Raw genomic sequence first — 9,520 nt, 5'->3', positions numbered from 1 at the left:
TAGGGTGTTAGGTTCCTGAGTGCAAACTTTTTAAAGGATGATAGAGGACCATAAATGGTGAAACAGGGTGCAGAATGAAGATTTTCACAGCACGAGTCGTACATTTATCCAACGAGGCTTGCCGAGTTGGATAATTACGACGAGTGCAAAAAAACTCGAGTTCTGCACCGTGTTGCGTACAACGTTTTTTGCAATTTCATAAATTACCGCTTGAGGATAGCTTTTTAACAAAACTTTGCCATCAAACTGAACACTGATGTTCATAGCCTTGTTTAAGAAAATCTGCTCATAGCAGGTTATACTGTGCAGCTAACACAATTTTTCAAAACTGCATCCAGAAAGCATCAAGAAGTTGATCAAAACTGAAAACAGTGCTGTAATGGTTCATTACGCAACGCAAATCAGTGCTGTCACACGGTGAACTGTTCGGTGATTTTTTGATTCACCGAACAATCTGTGAAAATTAAAAATTGATTGATTGATTGATTTATCTTTATTTGAGAGACTTTCAGCCCTTGACTGGTTCGTCTCTTAAAAAAAAATTAAAAATGCTCATCTGTCAAATTCACCGAACGTTTCGGTGATTTATATTACAGATTTTTGTGAAATTTTTATTTATTTTTGTAGATTTCACAAAACTTTCGGTGATTTTTCTACAAATTTACGGTGATTTTTCAGTTAAAAATTTGCAGTTCACCGAACTTTTCGGAATATTTTTTCAGTTATCTTTAATCAAAATCAAAACTAAATTTATATCCATCGAATTGTTATATTTATCTGTAAATAAAGCGGGGTCATAACACACATATAACGGGACGAACGGAGTCATACATGTGGCGATGTAACGCGGTGACGACACTTCAACGAGGCAGAAACAATGACTATACAAATGCATATAGGTATATTATTAATGGGAAATTACAACTTACTGAAAATACTAACCTGCCTGTCGTCCTTCTGCTGCGAATGGTCTTAAACGTCTTATATTTTTTGATCATTTTGACTTAAGTTTACCGATTTTGAAGGAGGTAAACGGAATAACAATTTAACAGAAGAAAATCAACCCTTTCTGTTTTGACAACGCGCTTGGTGATAGCCGCCTACTGCTTTCACAGAAATTCGGTGAAAATTGTAGCGAGCGGTAAAAATTTTGATGTTCACCGAACCGTAATGTAAAAATTCCACAGAATTCGGTAATTTGTTTGCTCTCGCCGAATTTTCAGTGAAATTTTGACAGTTGGATAGGAAAACATTGTTTTTTTACAGAAAGATCTGTAAAAGCATGTTTCACAGTTGCAATTCGGTGAAATCTTTCACAGAATTCTGCGATCTATTCTTAGTGTGAATGAACCATTACAGCACTGTTTATTTGGTGTGGGAAATTAGGCCTTTTCCTGTCAGATTCGCGTGAGGTAAACCCACGCCATTGACACGCCTATACCTATAACATGGAGTGACATTAGGGGCCCAATTTCGTTTGATCTGCACATTTTGGGGCCGTTTTAACAAAAGAGATGTTGACAACAATGCCTGTCAGTGGGTTGGGTATACCAGCCTATTACGATGACAAATTGCAAAAAAAATATGTTCTACGCATATGGTCAAATCTCAACCGTTACGTAGTTATTGAACTTTCCATGTTTTTGACTATTATTGCCTTAAGGGGCTGTCCATAAACCACGTGGTCATTTTTTTTGGGACTTCTCAACCCCTGTGACACCGGAGCTTTACGGTTTTCGGATGTAGAAAACATACACTGTAGAACTGTGGTCTAGAACTAACTTTATTACTAATGCTAAGCCTTATATATATGAATGAATGTACAATACATTCTACCTGATTTGACTCATTATCTTTTGGGTCCCTTTCTTATTATCTCTACTTTGTTATCGCCGCCACTATCGGTGCGTCACTATTTTCATTACAATTTATGGGTCTCTTTCTTGGTCCTTCGTAGAAGATTAGTTTATGACGTAATTGTCTTGGGTAGCAGAGAATTATCAACTATGCGCATATTGCAACTAACAATATGCCATGCGGTGCGCTGTATAACTTAAGGAAAATGACAACTTGAGTTTGAAATGCAAATTGATTGATTCGCGTTCGTTACATTCCGGACCCCGTAAATCTACTAGATTTACAATAATAATTGTCGATAAGCGATTTATTACTTATTATATGAAATGATATTAATATTGTCTTTTTACTTAGGACTAGACATTTGTGTTGAATTTTGGATACACATTTCTTCATGATCATCTTGATTCGGGATTAAATCTGGTGAATCTAGTTTCTTCGGTTCTGAAAGTGGAATTGTGTCATGACTTCCTTGAAAGTTTTGAGTTTGTTGAAATAAATCATCATTTGTTTCTAAAGATGGCTTTGGCTTTTGAATTTTCCGAACATCTAAAACTGCCACTTTGACGGCTGGTCTTTCATAAATACCTTTAGATGTTTTAATTTCAGCAGATCTTACTTGTCCATCTTTAGCCATTCTAACACTGATTACTCGACCTTTCAGCCATGTTCCAGGAGGTGCCTTATCATCAGTTATTACAACAATATCGTCAACTTTAATAGGTTCAATTTGATTAGTCCATTTATTTCGTTTCAACAATAATGGAAGGTACTCTTTCGTCCACCGATCCCAAAAATATTTCCCATAGTTTTGAACCTTTTTCCAATGATGTTTTTCTAAGTGAATTGCAGTTGGATCATAAGGTGGTACATATTCTCCAGCACGACCAATTAGAATATGAAATGGTGTCATTATTTCGTCGTCGATATCTTCTACTGGTATGTGTGTTAATGGACGAGAGTTTAGAATAAATTCTACTTGGATCAGAGCAGATCTTAAAATTGCTGGTCGTGGTAAACGACTACCATACTGCTTCAGCATTTTATATAGCGATAACTTTATGATTTTAATAAGCCTCTCCCATACTCCGCCGAAATGGGATGCCGCGGGAGGATTGAATGTCCATTTTAAGGCTAATGCTGCCGCATCACCGTTTCTCATTCTTTTATCAATATTCACAATTAGTTCTTTTAATTCATTGTCAGCTCCAACAAAGTTGGTGCCATTATCGCTGTAAAGGTGCTTAATTTTTCCTCTTCTGTTTTGAAAATTACGCAAACAGACAATAAAAGAATCTGTATCTAATTTCTCAGCCATTTCGATGTGAACTGCTCTACTAGACATACATGTAAAAATCACACCCCAACGTTTTTCTCTTGATCGTTTTACTGCAACTTCAAATGGACCAAAGTAATCCACTCCAGTATGCGTAAATGGATACAAGAAAGATTCGGTCCGATAATCTGGTAAGGGTGCCATCATGGGTGGTACTGGTTTTGCGTTAGCAATAATGCATTCTTGGCAATATTTCTTGACCTTTTTCAAAAGTGACCTTTGTTTAATAATCCAAAACTTTTGAAGAATAGCTGCAATCACGACATTGTCATTCTGATGCAAATACCGTTCATGATATGTCTTTACAATTAAAAAAGAAATATTATGTTCATATGGTAATATAATTGGCATTCTTGCTGATTCGGGTATGCTTCTTGCGTGTTCCAATCTTCCTCTTGCTCTGAGTACTCCATGATTATCAAGCATTGGACTCAATTTTCGTAAGTTGCTGGATTTTTCAATTTCTTTACCTTCTTTCAGTAATGTTACTTCCTCTGCGAAACAATCCCATTGAGCTTTTTTGAATATCGCGTTTTCAACCCATTTTACATCATCATAATTAGTGCTACGATCAAAATCTGTTTTATTTTTAATCCAATCGGTAAACTTTTTTATTATTAGAGTTCGCTTAACCAAACGCCACCAGTCCGAAAAATAATCGTCCTGAATAAAAGAGTAAGGATGTATTCTTTGATGAATGTTTACATAGTTTCTCAGCTCTTCATCAGTTTCCATACTTACTGTCCAGTTTGGCCAATAACTTTCTGATTTTCTTAAAAACGATGGTCCATTGAGCCATAATGATGCTCCCTTTTTAATTTTTGTACCTTCATCAGCAGGGTTTAATGATGATTTTATATATCTCCATTGATCCATTGAAGTTGTTTCTAAGATTTCAGCAACTCGATGAGCTACGAATTGCTTATACCGCCTATGCTGACTATTAATCCAGGCTAGGACAGTTTGACTGTCTGACCACATGACGCATTTTGAAATCGAAATTCTTAATTCTTTCTTTACGGTATTCAACAATCTTATCCCTAATATTGCTGCTTGCAACTCTAAACGTGGTATGGATAACATTTTATTCGGTGAAACTCTTGCCTTTGCTGATACTATATTCACATCAGTGCCATTTGCAGTAACACTTCTCAGATACACAACGGCAGCAAAAGCATTTTCCGAAGCATCTCCGAACATATGCAACTCATAAAACAATGCATTTTTCAAGGTCATACATCTTGGAATCTTAAAATGGGTGACAAGTTTAAGCATATCTATCCAAGAGTTCCAAAAATTTGATAAACTATCTGGTAACTGGCTATCCCAATCAGAAGATTCTTTATGCCATTTTTGTAAAAGAATTCTACCATGAATTGTGAAGTTCGAAATTAACCCTAAGGGATCGTAAATACTCATTACAAACGAGAGAGTTTCTCTCTTTGTAATCAACTTTGTGAATTCCAATCGATCAAGTTTTAATTGAAATTCGATCAAATCAGTTGTTGTATTCCAATAGATACCCAATACTTTATCAGTTGGTATTTCTTTATTCTCGAACCATTTTATTTCTGAAACATGAAGTCTTTCTGAAGGAATAACGTTGGCAAGCTGTTGCGAATTTGTAATAAAATTTCTTAGATGAAATCCAGCATACTGTTGAATATTTATAACACCCTGAACAACTTCAGATGCTTCTTTAATTTCATCAAAGCTATCCAAATAATCATCAACATAAAAGTTATTTTCAGAAGCCTCAGAAGCCTTTGGAAAATCATCCTTAAAAAGCTGTGCATTATAATTTTTCACTGCTTGAGCACAAGCAGGAGAACACGTTGATCCAAAAATCATTGATTCCATCACATATACGCTCGGATCCCTATCGGCCTCACATTGTCTCCAAAGGTATCTTTGTGCAGGCTGATCTTCCATAACAATTTTTATTTGCTGAAACATTTCTTGTATATCCCCTGTAACAGCGATTTTGAACTCTCTGAATCTTAGCAAAACACCGAACAAAGATTTTACTGTGTCAGGACCGGAAAGCAGTGCTGAGTTAAAAGATACTCCTTCTACTGCTGCAGCTGCATCAAAAACAATTCTTGATTTAGGTGGGACTTTGTTTTTATTTGTCACAATAAAATGAGGCAAATAATAGGTGTTTGGATGTTCCTGTAGTAGCTCACGTGGGCTAAGCTTACGGGCATAACCCTTTTTAACAAATCCTTCAAATGACTCAATTGCCCATTTTCTTAGCTCTGGTTTCCTAGCTAATGTCTTCTCCAATATTTCCAAACGTTTGAAAGCATTATTAAAACTTGGAGGGAAACTCATGCTTTCAGTTTTCCACAATAATCCTATTGAGTAATGTCCGTTTTCATATTTAATTGTATTTTTAATAATTGATTCAGCTCTTTCTACTTCTGCTGATTTTGGTAATTTATTAACGACGTTGACTCCAAAGTTTTCAGTAGAACAATAATTTTCAAAAATTGCTCTTAAATCTGTACTTTCATGCTCTCTAACGCAAAAAGAATATGAAGGCTCACCTCTATATACCTTACCGAAAATCAACCATCCTAGTTTGGTACGCGCTGCCATCGGCGAGTTCTCGTCACTTATCCTTCTGTCGGTCGTCAACAACAAATGAGCGTGCTCCATACCAATTAAAATCGTGGGCTTGGCGTTGACGTATCCCTGAACTGGAACATCAGCTAAATAAGTGAACTCCTTCTTCATGTGTTTAATATCCAATGTTTGCGTTGGAAGTTCAATGTCCTCGATGGTCCTGACATCCTTCATTGAATAAGTTTTTCCTCCATGTCCGCGTATCCACAGCTGTACTCTTCGGCTAGGTGATTCCTTTGAAACGTTCTGCGTCCAGGTTAATTCCAGTGGTTCTGACCGTCCATGGAGCCCAAGTTTATCCGCTACCGATTGATCCAAAAGGCTTAATGACGAGCCGGGATCAAGGAAAGCGAATGTTTCCAAAGAGAGGTTTCCATTCTGCAACGTTACTGGTACTATTTGATAATATACCGTTGATTTTCGACTTCCATGATGATTATTGTTAGTTTTGTCCTTCTCCAGATTTTGATTTTCCTTGGGTTTCTCGACGGCTGCTTTATGCAATAAACGATTGTGCATTCCTTTGCAACCGTCTATTTTGCATTCTCGCTTGCTTCTGCAAAACTTACTACCGTGTCCTTTGTTCAGGCAAGAAAAACACAGTTTCAATTGTTGAATTCGTTGTTGCCTTTGCTCAACATTGAGGTTTTTCAATATGTTGCACTTGAACGTTTGATGCTCTTGCTTACAAATGTTGCACTGCATTTTTGAAGGATTGTTATGAATATTGATTCTGGGCTTTTGTTCCTTTCTTGTAGGTGGTGCTAATCTCCGTAATGTCGTTGCGTGAGTTTGCAGCCACTTATTCAAATCATGGAGAGTTGGCTGACTGACATTTCTTTGAAGCGCTTCTGTCCATGTTATCTGCATACTAAATGGTAGCTTTGATACTATGTCAGTAATTAACCGATAATCATGAAGGAATTCTGGCTTGGCCAATGTTTCCATTGTCACAACCAAATCGTCCAATGCGTTAGCAATATCGATAGTATGGAGTTTGGGTTGATTCAATGTTTTTATCAGCTCGTTCAATAATTGCTGATAAATAGCCTCCGGTCTCCCATAAATTTCTTCAAGCCGTTGCATTATTCTAGGAACATTAGCAGCCCCTATCATCAAATTTGACACGCTCTTGGCAGCTTGGCCATACAGAGCTTCTTCCAATCTTGATAAATTTTCGAGATTGGTAAATCTACCTTCGGCAGATGTGTCCTTAAAAATGCTTTTGAATTTCGGCCATTCACGAGCCTCTCCACTAAATTTTGGAAGCTTGATTAATGCTTGCCTCGTCGCATTTAAAGAACCTTCAGACTGACGTCTGTTTGCCACATCTTGTTGAATTTTCAGCGATTCATTTAGCTGGTTCGCTAAATCAAACTTCACTTTTACGTCCAATAATGTCGCTCGTTCGATTTCCAGATATTCGCATTTGGCGCAAAGGAATCGCTCTTCTTGTGACGGCGTATGCTTAAGGTGCACACAACTAAGGTGGAACCACCTATCACAATCGTCACAAGACACCATATTATCCTTGGTGTCAGCTTCCTTGCATAAACGGCAGTTTCCGTTCTTATTTTCCACGAATTGGAACATAGCTTTTGATTTTGCCATCGCAAATGTTCACTTTACTCTCACCTGGTTGTTTGCTGCTACTTTGCTTCTCTGTTTCCTTTTGCCGGATCTGCGCGTTCACTTCTGATGACAGCTTCTAAAGGTATTTCCAAACCTTTTTGTTAACTCACACACTGCAGTTTCACTATTTTCAAAAATGTCCAATGTCCTAGTTTCACTTGAATTACCACTCTGGGTTTTAATATTCAACACACAAGGTATTTTAGACACGATTCGTGAATATCTATTCACAACTTTCGAATGTTTGCCACTATTGGCTCAAGATTTGTAACAGTTAAATTTTGTGACAATGCACAACACTCAGACTGCACTCCTGGCGACAGTAAACCACGTTACAAAATCAATCACTGTAGCTATTTATTACGACAACTTTTTATATTGTCGGAGTCCTTTCCACTTATTCTAGTAATCTCCGCGCGCCGGTATCACTGCACAATTTCAACACAACGTCGCGAGTACTTTCCTCTCTGGTAGTTCACCAAAATGTGACACCGGAGCTTTACGGTTTTCGGATGTAGAAAACATACACTGTAGAACTGTGGTCTAGAACTAACTTTATTACTAATGCTAAGCCTTATATATATGAATGAATGTACAATACATTCTACCTGATTTGACTCATTATCTTTTGGGTCCCTTTCTTATTATCTCTACTTTGTTATCGCCGCCACTATCGGTGCGTCACTATTTTCATTACAATTTATGGGTCTCTTTCTTGGTCCTTCGTAGAAGATTAGTTTATGACGTAATTGTCTTGGGTAGCAGAGAATTATCAACTATGCGCATATTGCAACTAACAATATGCCATGCGGTGCGCTGTATAACTTAAGGAAAATGACAACTTGAGTTTGAAATGCAAATTGATTGATTCGCGTTCGTTACAACCCCCCTACCCCCCCCCCCCCCCCCGCGTGGTCATTAGTCCATACATTTTTTTTTATTTGCCCATACAAAATGATCATTGGCCGAAACCCCCCCCCCCCCCTCCCCAATGACCACGTGGTTTATGGACAGCCCCTAAGGTGCCGGCCAGAGTGCACGCGTCACGCGACGCGGCGCGGTGCAATGCGGCATTTGACAGGTCGCGCGTCGACGCGCGGCAGAACCCGAATAAAACGATATCATACGGCTGTGATACAGTCAATCATTTTCTGATTATTCGTGGAATCATAAAATGGATCATAAACTGATGATTATGTGAATGATATTAATGATAACAGGAATCATATCCGGAGTTTGAATGATAGACCGAATGGGTTGTTAAGTATCGTTACCATTCAAAAACGACTATTTTCTCGAACAAAAATTTCATCAAATTATACACGTTATAATCACTTTATCATTGATTTTATGATACACTGAATAATAAAAACAAAAACTGAAATATTTCACAGTTCTGCCTTACCGACTTAAAAAATGATACACCCCTGCAGATCCTTCTACTGTCAAAGTTTGTGATGTTATCTGTTGTGTTTATTTCTGTGCCTCCTGGAAGTTTTTTTTGTTCACGGTTGGGAATCGAACTACTGCTGCTGGACGGCTTCGTTTATTCTTGTGATGTGTTTTCTCATTTGACCACATCGGCAATGTGCTCGCGGGTGGTTTGAAATCAGTTTTGTGAAAGCTGAAAATCGCTATGCAGAAACGACCTGTCCTAGGTCTCAATGCTCGTCTCAATGTATGTCATCGCGAAACAACCGTTTCCTACAAGGTACGTTATTCTAATACTTACGACCTATCAATGAGGAATGCGTGCTCTCTCCTACGCTAATTTTCATGGCAGTATCATTATAGTGCAAACAGTTAGTTGCCAGACAGTAGCCAATGCACAGGTGTGGCATAATCGGGGGAAATATGCTGCAGTGCGATACATTGCAATGCTTTTCCGTGTCAAATATTCACGATATTTCGCATGCGCTCAGGATTAAGGATTCTACAACTTCTCTGTATCCTTCTAACCAAACTTTTTGAACTCTTACTCACAAGCTTTCTCCCTATAAGCACACAGAAATCGAAAAATGTAGGAAAATCGAATTATTTAAAATTGTATACTTATCATTAGGTGTG

This window comes from Aedes albopictus, chromosome 2 (assembly GCF_035046485.1).
Source record: "Aedes albopictus strain Foshan chromosome 2, AalbF5, whole genome shotgun sequence".
Lineage (NCBI taxonomy): Eukaryota > Metazoa > Arthropoda > Insecta > Diptera > Culicidae > Aedes > Aedes albopictus.
Note: the sequence above shows the minus strand (reverse complement) of the source record.